This window comes from Saccostrea cucullata, unplaced genomic scaffold, assembly GCF_032062105.1.
Source record: "Saccostrea cucullata isolate Sc308-1 unplaced genomic scaffold, CSIRO_AGI_Scuc_v1 ctg6526, whole genome shotgun sequence".
In the NCBI taxonomy this organism is placed as follows: Eukaryota; Metazoa; Mollusca; class Bivalvia; order Ostreida; family Ostreidae; genus Saccostrea; species Saccostrea cuccullata.
In genome coordinates this window covers 14,540-29,170 of record NW_026929608.1, presented here as the reverse complement: position 1 = coordinate 29,170, position 14,631 = coordinate 14,540, and the positions used below count along the sequence as shown (strand labels likewise).

At 32.2% G+C, this 14,631-nt stretch overlaps 1 long non-coding RNA gene across 1 annotated transcript; it reads left to right on the top strand.

Moving 5' to 3' along the window:
• Positions 1–285: 285 nt before the first annotated feature.
• LOC134281407 (uncharacterized) lies at positions 286–5,164 on the top strand. The gene is made up of 4 exons (XR_009995083.1): positions 286–344; positions 4,255–4,357; positions 4,822–5,010; positions 5,100–5,164. It is a non-coding gene; the product is annotated as an uncharacterized LOC134281407 (long non-coding RNA).
• Positions 5,165–14,631: the final 9,467 nt, after the last annotated feature.

Below are 14,631 nucleotides of genomic sequence, written 5' to 3'. Positions count from 1 at the left end.
TATGACATACTCTTAGACGGCCTTATCTATTTGTTAATTTTCTTTTGTTTTTCCACACAATTTTTATCAAAATTATATATTAAAATTCAATATCATTCTCAGCTCCCTTTATTATATTAAAAGTCTAGGTTATTTCAATCTCCCTCTAATTTGTTTTATTTCAAACAATCTGTTCAATACTATATATCTATATAAATAATGACTCCGAAAGGCCATTAGGGCTCTGTAAATCTCCGGGTATTGTTACGTCATGGCGTATAAAATGACGTCAAATCAACAGAGAAGACGCTGTCAAATCGCCATGATGAAAATCAACAGAGAAGATTACAGAAGAATTAAGGTAAGTTCCTTAGCTAAGACTATAAAATTAATGTTAGATATGTTACTTAACTTATATATTACACGAACAAATACATATCTACCGGAAATGGCGAGGACAGGTTTGTCGTGCTAGAATGAATGGCCAATTCATTACCGAAACAAACCTCTTGGAGTTTGGGACTAGCACCTGATGAGAGTTCCCTTTCAAAATTAATGACATTTTAACCGACATCTTTTGACCTTTTGACATCTTTTTAAATTATAATTATGCTATAGCACAAACCAAAATTTCTAAATTCAATTTGCCTTAACTCCTTTCTGGTCATTTTCTTTATTAAATTTTGATTTTTGTTCACATATATGCACACACAAATGCATATAATCTGTTGATATTCAAAAATATATGTACTTATCTTTTGCCAATTATTATATTTAATGCCTAGGTTAGTATTCCTGTAGGCTTTTAACTTTGTACAGTATTATTGCTAATTTTAAAACATTATCTAAAATTTAATTTTAGTGGGTGTAAACAGCAATTATTTACAATATTTCAAGCTAAATAAAAACAATGTAGCAAAACTAAATTATTTCAAACCTCCCCCACCCTTATGTTTATTTCAAAATTAAATTTTAATACACATATACACTTTCCAAATATTGTATTTAAGGAATGACACAATAGATATGCAAAATTGTTCCTCAAATTCAATTTTTCTGAAACTTTACAATTTTGTTCTAGGATGCAAAATCTCTCTTTGTATATGATATGAAAGAAATTCAACCACACATTTTTTGCCCACATAGTCTGAAATAAGGTCTGTCAGACCCCTGTAAGAAGATTGTGAAATCAGACATTTGACTTGAGAATGAGTCTTATTTTAGAATCATCAATTGATCTATTGCAAATTTGTGCAATACTTTTAATAAAGATAACCTTTTTGTTACTTTAAATCAGTAAATCATATTGAAACTGGAAAATCTGAGTAAAATATTAAGTAAAAATAGAACATACATAGCGTAGGAATTGTAAATTCACATGTAAATATCCGACAGTTTAAAGTTTCTTAAGAGCAAATGTATAATTCAATTTTTACAAAAAATCAACAGAATAATTCAGATGGGTCCTAAAATAAAATCTGTAAAAATAAAGAAAATTGAATCAGTGGTTTCAGATATTTTGGCTATTAAAAAAATTTCAATAGCAAAAAAACTTAAAGATTCAGTAGATGACGTCACAATATTTGACCTTTGATCTCTTGATATGACCTTGACCTTTGTAGTACATAAAGAATGGAGACTCCTGATGTATGTGTCCAACTATCAGCTCTCTACTATACATGGAACAAAAGTTACACTGCATTTTATAACAGACTGTTACTTGCTTGTTTATTACACTTACGAGGGCCGTTCAAAAATTACGCGGACTTGCTGCACAGAAAAAATATTTGACGACATAATCGGGCAAAATGTCGCACATAATATAAAAAAAATCTTTACTTATATGGTCTACAAAATTTCATATCAAAATGTTGTAAATTGGTATCAATTTTTAGTGATTCTTCAGGACATATCAATAAGTCACGGAGCAGCAGTATCTTCGACGTCACAGACATCATAAAAAAATATGTGATTGAGCTTTCATTTTCTCAACATTTTCCCAAGAGTACCTGTACAGTTTGAGTTATCTTATCTACTCAACATCCAAACACCATTTCTTGTCAAGCTTTAAATCTATTAAACAAGTAAAGAATATTCTTTTTTTTTTGTTTTAAAACCAAAAAACTGCAGGTATTATGAAATATAGTGTGATATTGGTGACTCTCAATCACGTTCTTTACAGTCCGGATCAAGTTTTCATCGATAAATCTTCTTCCCGTCCTCCCGTATAGCCATATTTCAGAGGTCTAATGGTCTAAAATTCTTATTTGCTATTTGTGGACGAATGTCACGAATACCCTAGTTTACTACATGTTTTAATATTCATATTTTGGATCTATGTTGGTGATATCTCGAGCATTACACATAATTTAACTAAAGTGTGGTGCGCCGTCATTACACGAGACGTCATTTTCACAGTCGTTTTCACGGGAATCGCATCAGAGGAAAATCATTTTATTTCTGTTAGTACTTCAAATATCACGCCAGAAATCCAAATACACAATAATAGAACGATTTAAAGACACATTTGAGAAAATTGTCGAAAAATATTGCGAATTATAGAAAATAAATGAGTTAAATTTTGAATTCCGCATGCTTTTGCTTCAGATTTTTTGTCGTGCTCCGTACCTCTCCATCAGCGATATCAACATACCGATAATTTTAGTAGAATGTTTTTAAAATACAGGAATTTTGCCCAAAATTTATTGGAATCTTTGAGATACATATTTCTGTGAAATTTCATAACTCTATGACGTCTGTAAGAGTAAATAATAGCACAGTCCGCGTAATTTTTGAACGGCCCTCGTAGATAGCGTAAACGCATTCCAAAATGTAAGCTCCCAAGTGACCAATATAAAGGATTCTCTGATTTTTTCACAAAATATGACGCAAACATGCCAAGACTTATTATTTTTCTTCCAGGGATCATTTATTGTTGTCGATATAGTAATGTTATTCTTTTTTTTTTCTCCAATACTTTTTAAGAAATGGGTTAAATAAAATCCACAGGTGTTTTGTCCGACCTTAATCCCCCTTCTTATTTTAATTTATATTTAATTTTTAATTTATCTTCAAAGTTATTGAACAAAATCATCCCCTTTTTGTTGCTATTTGCAATTTTCCTCACCTCATCCTTATTTTCTCTTTTATGTTGACATTTAACTACATGTATGGTCGACCACCAAAGAATGATTGTAGCAACACGGTGGTTTATTTATTTATTTTTAGAAAATAATTAGTAGATGTACTACGTATGTCTGCACGATCATACATTTTAACACCGCTAACTTGCCATCTTCGTACCGATTTTTTGTTTTTAAAAACGCTTTTTATTTCTTTTGTAAGGCACAAATGTCCCCTTTATGAAAATCAGAAAATTTTATTTAAAGTCAGATTTAAAAACAAATAAGCTCTGTAGAGCTTTTGAAAGACATAATTAGTAATAATAATACATATACATCAAGTACATAAATGACAATTTACATGTACACATTTAACACAGTTGAATTACAATGGCATGTTATTGCATTGCAAAAAGTCTTTGACAGTTTGTCGATTGTGACGCAATTTTCTTTTTAAAATGACGCATGTTAGGAATTAATATAGGCAAAGAATGATGAATTATTACATTTTACTCTGGAAAATAGAATTAATTTTAGCCTTGCATATTTCACCACATAAAAACACTCTTAATCTATTTATGAATTCATCCTTTATTTTTTAATTACATATCAATGAAAAATTTTACGGACAAAATAGACTTCAATGTATATTTCATTTATTCTGCATACTGATGAAAATATTTTTTGCTTGTTTGTAGCTTGATAATGTAAACGCGGTAAGCTTTATACGTTAAATCCCATAGCGACTTCAGCAAACCTGCTATCTACCTAAAACGCAATGTCAGTCGAATCAATGATAAGATGAACAAATATTATTTCTAAAATCTTATAATTAGACCTAGAATGAAAAAAGGAAAGTACTCTAGAATGTTTCTGAATTGAAACATTGTCTATCAATTTTGAATTAAAGAAACAAATATGGTGATCTTTGATGTTGAGCATTGCCGAGTCACACCCTGACTTTCAGGCAATGTTCTTGTCACTATTCATGTAACCTTTGTTAGTAACACAACAATAAACTAATCACTGTAAATGAGAACATTTGTTTGTTTTCATGTTTAGTTGTATTTAACACTATCCGTGATAAAATCTGAGCCTATATAAACCCTGTATACTCTTTTGCTTTCACATCCAACCTTCAAAGTACCGAAAGCCTACATCTCTTTCCAATTTCAGCTACCTCCAACACTCCACCATGACGAGGACTCTGGCTATTCTAGTACTCTTGTTTGGAGTGTCACTTGCTCTCTTCAATGGTAAATACTCTTTGTTCTTCCTATTACATATCAATATACACGTTTTTAGCTTAATTGCAATGAATTCAATTTTTTATTAATTAATCAACAATTTTCACTTGTAATCCTTAACATTGTTGAGGCAACAGTTATACAAATGTTTCCTATTGCTTATAATTCCTTCTACTTTATAGATTGGACTCTTTTAGACAAAAAAGTCATATTTCTTTTCCTTTATTCGAAAAAGGAATACTTTTTATGGAGATTTTTCGAGGCATAAAACTTTGATTTTTTAATAAATAATGAAAAAAAACCCCAACAAATTCCTATTTCTGTTACAAAATTACCAAATGTTATTTTCTTGGCGTTTGGTTTTATTTCTTTTTAGAAACCTTTATTCCAGGAGTGTTTCACATAGTGTAAAATATCTTAGAAGGAAACCAAATGAGTTAAGAATTTTATTTATTGGTTGTATTTATGTTAAGGTATGAATAGAAATGGTTTGAACAACAATGGGTTTAATAATAATGGTTGGAACAACAATGGTTGGAATAACAATGGTTGGAATGGTTGGAATAACAACGGTTGGAATAACAATGGCTGGAATAATAATGGCATGGGGAGAATGATGTACGGCTAGGAAATTGGAGGGCACTGATAGCAACCAAATAAAGGTGAGTGGATGAGTCAAATTGATATGAAATTATCTCTTGTTCTCAGATAATAATATCATATTTTTCTATTTCTTATCTTATATTTTTAGGGTTTTCTACAGAGACTTCAAAGTGTTCAAAAAGATTAATTTTGAATAAATTATTCAAATTTCTTCGTGATCTTTTTTTAATAATAGATATAATCAGTAATCATTTATGAAATTTGGAGAAAACAAACAGTTATCAAGTTCAAAAGAATGTTTTTGTAGCAGAGCAAACGCGAAACTCTTAAAACATCAAATTTGAAATCAGGTACCACGGAGAGGTCAGCATCCCCTACCGACCGATCACAAGCGTTCTGTGCTCGTTGTTATGATAAGGTAAAAGAAATATCCGTAGACAATTCAGAGTGCAAACAATACCAAACTATTTATATAAAAAAACATCAGTTATCATTCGACTTATATATTCTGATTGCACACAAGTACTCTGAAGTTGACATCAAAAAGATGCATGAGTTTCTGAATTTTCTAATTTCTAAGAATTTTCTTAGGTATATGCTTAAATTCTTTAAGCATATTCTTAAAACATGCTTAATTTCTGTTGCATAAAAATTCTAAGCAATATGCTTAGCAATTCTTAGCTAAGCATATCGCAATCTGCTTTAGTACAATGTTGTCATCTCAATAAAGCCACTTCCACTTTCACTTGAATGTAATCATGTGATAAACAAGCAAAGAAACAATATTATAAAAAATGTTGTTCATATTTATTTTTAAAATTATTCACTTTCCTCTTATAACTATTTGTTTTAATATTTTGACCACTTTAATAGATAAAAATATTTTGATTTATATTGATGACATGTTTAATTATCATCTTCTAAGAGAGAGAGAGAGAGAAAGAGAGAGAGAGAGAGAGAAACTGAAGGATGTAGAAAAATATTGCATACTTTAGAGGAAGAGTGAATCAAATTAATTTTTTAATTAAATCGTTTTTTTTTTATCAGAAGGCATATATGGTATACACTTTTTCCAAAATGAATTTAGGTTTCCTTACGAATGTTTGTATATAATATGTGTGGCACTTTTCTAAATACACAGTCATTTCTCTCTCTCTCTCTCTCTCTCTCTCTTGAGATGTCAATTGAATGAAAATTACGTGTGTAATACGAGATACATGTAAATATGGAATACATGTAAATATGCGATACATGTAAATCGAATTCTTCTCATAATGTAAGAATGATTTAACATAACTTGAAGTACACTGGTGATCTCAAAAAGGGTGACTGCATTGTCACAGCTGCTGTCAAAACTACACAACAATCAATTGACTTCATATTTTAAACCCTTTTAATATGAAATTGCGAGCGTTAGAAAAGTCTATAAAGCCACATAATAAAGTCGATGCATGCAAATTGTGATTTCTTTCATTGATCATTGTTTTGTATTTAATTTTTGTAAAGTTCCTTTCATTGTTCTGTGTAATTAGCTCTTAGAAATATCTTGAGCAATATGCTTAAAAACTTAAGACAGGTATAGACCATGCTTAACTTTAAGCATATGCTGAGCATATACTTAAGAGTTGAGAAGTTTTATGCAACATGCTAAGCAATTTGCTAAGTAAAATTCCAATCTGCTAAGCAGATAAACAGTACTTAAGTATATACTTAAGGACTTATGAATTTTTATGCATATGAACCAACAACAATACAGGTGTTCCGCTTCCTTGTGAAAGATAAGACAATATGTTTTGTTGTATGTGTCTCTAAAAGAGTGGAAATAAAGTAAGATAACTATCGTCAACACACAATAACTCATTTAATGCATGCAAATTGAAAGTTGTCTTCCTTTGAACAAAATATTCAATGCAGATTTAAAGTTTTGCTGCTTGACTAATTATATAATCATAAATGAATTAGAGCAATTGAGAAAATTTAATTATTATATAGCTTTAATGAGTCTTCAATCCAAGGCAACTTTTAGTGACGTGTACGGTTCAACTGAGTATATCGAATTTTCTGATCTCTCAAATATTTTTATTTAAGCATGCAATTTAATTTTCATATTTTGAAGAGTCGCGTATCTTTTCTTTAATATACTTTTATTAATATTGAGGGTTTATTCTTGAAATTTAGCCTTAAGACAAATACAAAAAAACTAAGCACTTATATATCCTATCCTTCCAATCTACCTTTAAATTTAAGACTCGACCCCAATAAAACTGTACATTTTTAAAAAAAAAATTCACAATAATCCCTAAAAATTAAAGGTAGCCTTTTGGCAAAAGTCCTTCCAGGAGAAAAAGGAACATGAGATGTGTCGAAGGCGAGGAAAAATTAAAGGAGAGAGGAGTGCGCTGTTTTGATTGATTGATCTATTGTATATTGTTTAACGTCCGTCTCGAGAATTTTTCGCTCATATGGAGACGCCACCACTTGCAGGTGGAGAGCTGCAAATTTTGTCCTATACTCGGCACTTAGGGCCATTGAGCAGGGAGAGATTTTTTTCGTGCCAGCACCTACTGCGTCACGGGGCCTCGGTTTACACGGTCTCATCCGAAGGACCGGTCTCCACGTCCCACAGTGGGATTCGAACCCGCGACGTAAGGATGAACTCCTTACTTCGCGACTCTAGAGCAGACGCTCTAACCACTGCGCCACGCGGGCGACTTGCACTGGTTTGAGTCGTAATGTAAGTAATGTCCTGCATTCAATTTCCGGTCCAGTCGTATATTTCCTCTTACCTATTCCATAAAAAATAATTATAATTTAATAGAACTTAAATCTGTAACAAATTAAAATCCGGGCATTTATACATCGATCATAGACAGCTTCTTCTAAAAAAAATAAATAAAAATGGAACTTGTAAAGTGATTTAACCTCGTTACCTTGTCGCTAGTCAGTCATTTTTGAAATACTATACTTATTGAATGCTCAGATACTCTGAAATTGGAATTCTTAAGTTTTTGACTGTCAAAATCAATACCTATTTTGAGTCCAGGTTTTCCAACAATCTTTCGGAATTCCCCTGAGTACCAATTGCGCTCTGTCATGAACAGACCTTTTTTTTATTCAAACGAAGCACAATTTATTCAAAATCTCATACATTAAAAGACGAAAAAACTTGCTGTGGCATTCAACTAGACATTTAGAGATATCGATGACGTACATCTATTAACCTGTGTAGCAATTTACACTTCTTACATGTATATGAGTTTATATCTCCCAGCGGATTGGAAAAGCAAGATAATCCTCTACCTACCAACAATTTCTGAAGAAGACGTTTAATGACAAATAAGTTGATAAAACAGGCTCATTTCGCTTAAAGTCAAAAGTTTTTAGTTGCGATACATTTACTTTGTAAGAAAGAAAAAAAAATCATTACTTAAGTCGAATGCTGACTGGTATTTTTCATACCTATTGTAAGGCTATTATTTTCACACTGAAATTTCCATTTGCCCAATCTTTGTCTGATTTTTCTGAATAGATTAAATGCATGCTGCATGAGTTTTTAATCAAAATTAAAGACTATTTACCAGAGTGTTCATTAATTCTAACGTTAACTCAAAATATTTTGTTTTTTATAATTATTGTGTGTAAATTCTTGGTTATCTTTCTTGAGCTTTAATACAAGTTCACGAATACCGTCCACTCATCTGTTTCTTCTGTTGGATGAATTTGCTACATAAAGGACAAGATAGGGTAAGACCCATGTCTGGCCCCCGATTTTAGGTATCTTTCAGAATGAAGCAACAGCCATAGAAACCTCTTGTCATCCCTGCCACATAAAAAGTATTGGTTTTGGAATAAACAGATGTCAAAGAAAGGTTAGGAAATAGGTTAATTTTCGAAGTTTCTCTTTTTTATGCAAATTTTCATTGATTTTGCAGCACATTTTGTTTCGGAAAACATAGACCACAAGCTTGCTTATCTTTCAAATTTATATTTTCATAGACTAGTATCAGATGCAGTTGATGTTTAAAAATATCAGATAGACAAGCTTGTGCACTATGAGAAGAGAAAGGTATCTCAAATATGATGAAATGAAATTCGGGAAAATATCCTACTTCCGCACCCTCTAGTGGCTTCCATGTAAGCTTTCAATCTAAATTAGTGCTTGTTTTAAAGCAAGCATCATTTTAACTTCTTAACAACAAACCATCACAATTTTACAAGTGTTCTGATTTTCATTAAATAAGAGGCCAGATTCGGTCGTTACCCTATATTGTTCTTGATATTTGATCTCTACGGATGTCCTGTCGAAACTTAAACTTAAAAGTTAAGCTTCGACCAAGATGTGTATTGGATTGACGACTTCACTGAATCGCAGAATGTCCTTATATTAAATTTTAGAAAATAAAACATCTCCTTTTAGCTTTTAAATGACAATACTGTTTTCACTAAGGTGACAATACACTTACACCAAGCTGAACCTTAGCCGAGATGTGTTGAGTTTCCGTTTCCTAGATCAGATGGCACCATTTCACGTGTAGTGACTGCTTTTAAATCTTACGCAAGCAGATAACATGCTGTTATATCCTAAGGAAACTTTCGATGAAAATAATTTCATGGTAAAACTAAATTTTCCTTGTAAAGTACATCAAAGAAAAACAGACTGGCTTATTCTACAGTGAGAAACAGCGTAACAAAGCAACCTGACATTTGTCAAATCACTACAAATTAGACCAAAATATACTGTAACACTTTCTCGTGGTTTTAATTTTCTGATAGGTTAAATTCTACAATTGTAAAGACCTCACGCTATGTAAATAAGTTCAGAGATTTATGGTTTACAAACAATTAAAATTTTTAATTTCCTCAAAATGAAAAATTATTAACCTCAATATTCTTAAATGTATTTTTTTGATTTGAATTTTATGAAAACGCATCTTCAATTTAAATGCATTCAAATCGGTATACTTATTAATTATTCTTATAATTTGATAAAGGACGTCCAAGTGAATGGATTATTAATTAAAAGTGATCAAAAAATATCTTTAAATAATACATATATTTTGAAAAAGCTTTCACACGGATGCCTGGAAGTTCCAGAGGTGGAATCAGGTGCTTGAAAGGAGTAAGCAATCATGAGTCTTCTATAATGATATGGCAGATGAAACATTCAGCTTAACGATGGGTTGTAAACAAGGCAGACAAAATACGATCCTCTTATAGATTACATTGGCTAACAAGGTTACTTTAACATTATACATTTATTGACTGAGTTCGAGGGCAACATGCGTTTTGTCGGACCCAAGAACCAAACTGTCTGCCTGAGGGTCCGATAAAACGCATTTTGCCCGAGAACTCTTTCAATAAACGTTTTGTTATACCTTTCCTTTTTTTTTTTTTACATACATGTACTTTGTACTGTATTCCGTGATGTAACATCAGGTCTGCACTGCTTAACACCAACGAGTGAAAATGTGATTAAGCTCCGCCCATTCTGTGACGTAATCGGTCCAACATCTCTCCGAGCGGTCCAACATCTCACTCAGTGGTCCAACATCGATTTTTTTATGCCCGCTCAGCAAAACATTAAATATGTTAGACTTTTTTCGTATAGATTTGTATAGGAACAAATTTTTAAAGGTATAACAATATAAAATGTGCATATATTGGAAGTATTGAACTACATGTAAAAATTACACCTGTTGGTACTTCTGCAAAAACAAACCTTAACTGGATTAAACTTAATTTTCAATAGTCAATGTCTTGGAGACAGACATGTCATTAGTTAATTGATGCCTAAATAAGGTTTTACATTGTATTTTACTTCTGAAAATGTCACGTTACTGCATCAGCCATTGTTTAAACCGCCTTTAATAATTCCAAAAAGAGGAATTGACGCGGTTGATGGTAATTTGGCGGTCATCAATCGGTTTGAATTTAAAACACTTCAATTATTGTAGCAGTTTGAAAAATAACAAGGATAAGGACAATTAAGTGACAATATTAGTAATTTATGACTACATATCTTATCTAAATAAAATTATTTTAATCAAAATCTTAAAATGAAATATATGGAGACAGTGAACAGTTTTCTAACAATATAAAAGTCCTTTAAGGGAAACAAATGTGGTGCGGAGCAATCACAGAAATACAAAATATCAAAGGTGGGATCAGATACCATGGAGGAGTGAGCATCCCCTGCCGACAGGTCACGCCCTTCGTGTGCTCCTTGTCATGATCGGGAAATAACGAAAACATCCGCTGACAACTCAGTGTATAAATTATGGCATAACAGTTGAAAAAATATGTATCAAAGAATTTATATTTATAAATAATCTTTGCAATCATGTGTTTTAAGGGGGATACCAGTGATAGGTTATACCTTCCTGATATGACGAGCAGTTAAACTTGTCATATCAGCTGGTTTGACGTTATGTCTTAGTGCTTTCATCAAAAATCACGATTATTTCCAAATGTTAATACAATGAATGATGTTTAAGAGTATTTTTAAATTCAAACAACAAATTTTCTTTTTTTTCTGCGTTAGTAATTACCTCATCGTAAAACAGTAAAACAAAAGAATTGTTAAAACATCTTTTGAATACAAAGAAAAACAAAGCTTTACTATTATACAGTAAGCTGAAAAGCATACGTTTTAAAAAAAAAACATGACTGTCTATGATTAATCTAGTCTTATGTTTTGACAACTTTGTTTGAAGAATAAACTCTCTGAGTTGAAGAATAAACTCTTTGATATCAGTGAAAATTATAGGAAAACCCTTGAATTAGTCATAATGATTACACAAAATTTTATTATATCTAAAAAAAATATATTAACCCATATTCAAGCAACGTCAAGGAATATGGGATTTTATCTCAGTGATACATGTGCATTGCCCATTTTAGATTGAGTATGTGCTTCGCGGAATAATCCGGGTTGTGCATACCAGTTTTTTTTGTTAGAAATGCCACAGTGACTATATATACTTGGTACGTGACGTAATTTCCTCCTTTCTAAGTAAGCAGACGAGCACATGGGTAGGTTGGTTCAGGCGATACAATCATTTCAATTTTGGATCGATATTTTAAAAAAGAAAATACGTTTTAGCCTGACAGTGTCTTCTCAAATAGACCACGTTTGTTCATTTTCACTGAAAGATTAAATCCGATTACGCATACTTTCATCGGATTGAAGGTAAACTAAGCCTATATATAGCGGTCTAATTTTCAAATGAATATTGCTATGAATTTAAAGCGGCTTTTACAAACGTATTATCACAGACCTGTATAAAAACTTCAAACTAGTACTTCAATCTTCATCACGAAAATGTAATTTCGGTTCCCAGAATAACAAATTTAACTTAGAATGTAATGAAGCCAGGAAGCTTGGAATGTCGACCTACAGTACAACACAAAATGCCGACCGTGGGGAAATAACTCTTGCTTAAATCACTGAAAAACCATACATTTAAATAATTTATCCAATCACTGCCTCGTGTTGGGGTGGTCACGAGTAAGTGGCCCTCTTAGGCTGAAATAATAACGTCTTATGCTAACTAGATTATACAAGCCGTTCTTTAGAAATATATAATTATACATTGATTCATAAAATAAATTCCATTTAACAAATTGCTATAAATAGACACAAGTTTATTTATTTATTTATTTATTTATTTATTTTCTTTATTTTTGTTACATAATTTCAATTGAAATTTTGGAAACGTACAAGCAAAGACAAGGGACATAATTCAAAAGGCCAACTTTAGGTAAGGGGTGGTCACGAATAAGTGGCCTTCTTAGGGTGAAATAATAAAATAAAAATAAGAAATAATAATAGGAAAACTTATCCGTATGTTCACAGGTGCATGGAATATAGCATGTGTCAGTCTAACACTTGCATAAGGTCAACGCAAGTGCATACGAATGCAAAGTCATTTAAATCTCATAACCAACGCCTTTACTGTCTTCTTGACTAAAACGAGCAGTCGTGCCATGCTTTGGAAAAGGGTTTTAAATCAATTTAAGTTATTAATTTATAAACGGGGACAAGAACTAACATACTTCGTATCGGAAAATCAAAATGGGGACGTTTTTCCGGGCAAGTGAGAGTAAGGGGTAGTTGAGTCAGGGGTATTAATTTTGACCCGATTACAAACGCACATCCCTCAAAATATCCCCAACCGGGACGATGCTCAAGATTATGGTTGCTCGCGTTCGATCACTTATTTTACCGACCCACTTCCATTTAACATTAACGCACACATAAACCCAAGGGAAACAACAGTTAACACTGAATAACTTTCGACACAGTTGATGCCATGTTTCGAAGACTTGCAGGACCATTTTCTCTAAAAATCTAAAACAGATAGGGCAAACGTATATACTGGTATTTATACATAAGGATGTAAGCTGTTAGGACTTTATTTTAGGGAAGCCTAATCCATAGACAATATACTAGTATTTCCATATTATAATATGTTATACATTCTCTACATTAGTGTAATTGGTCGTTTACAAAATAAGCAGGTTAAGGTACAACACATCACTTATCTATATTAAAATATCAATATTTTTGCAGGATGGGCAGACACTTGCCTGTGTGCTCAAATAGATACACATTTGTACCTCTCCACATGGATAAAGCCCAGGGATTCACAACATGTTTAGGGTTCTTGGAGCTAGAAATAGACAGATTATGTAAATTCGATTCACAGCAACAAAACGCAAATCTTATCAGAACACACCCCCCCCCCCCAAGGGCCATTCCGGGTAGCCGTGCATCAACCAGGCCTTACTGTAATATGCTTGGCATTAAATTTTAAACCTTGTCAATAGGTTACTAAAGCTAGATAACTAAACATTCATATGTGATTAATTCCAACTAACTTCAATGGGGTTATTTGAAGAATGATACTGAAGGGAGTTCTCGTGATACTCTCCAGCTTTTCACCGACATCGGGGGTGAATCCATTAGAATATGACTCCCTTTACATGTTAAAATAAATACCGAACATCCTGGAGATTTGGTTAAAAAAAAAAAAAGTTTAGGCTCAACGTATATTCGTTACGCCATATATAGCCACAATGGGCTTGTAATAGTAATACGTTAAAAAAAAAAAAAAAAAAAAAAAAAAAAAAAAAGAAATTAACTTAGGGTAGCCAATATCACATGAGCAGATCACATTATCCCCCTAGCAATTAAACGTCTCTGCCTAATTAGTGTGGGAGCAATCATGTCAATTGCCTATACCTGTAGCCGTCTTTTAGGATAAAGGGTAAAAAGTTACTTGAACGATTATACATTAAACTTTATAGCCGGGGATGAGAAAAAAGTACACAGGGATTTGGGGACTTTATACGTGCAGTCGGGGAACTACCTTATTTAAGGGTAACTTAAACATCGGTCAAGTTTTATACCCGGTATTTTCTTCTTTAAGTATAAGCGTCTTTAAGGGAATGGAAAATCTAACAGAAAGGGAAACACCTATTTCCATGTCTAGATCTTAAATAGGTATAATATCTCTCAGGCTCAATAAGCCCGTCATTATCGGTACTAATTATCAATCCCTCTTTAGCTTTCTGATTTCAAATCATATGATTTCTAATGTTTAATCAATAAGCATAATTTGTTCTCATCGTTTACAATGAGGCATTAATTAGTTCTTCATACATACGTTCCCGGGAGA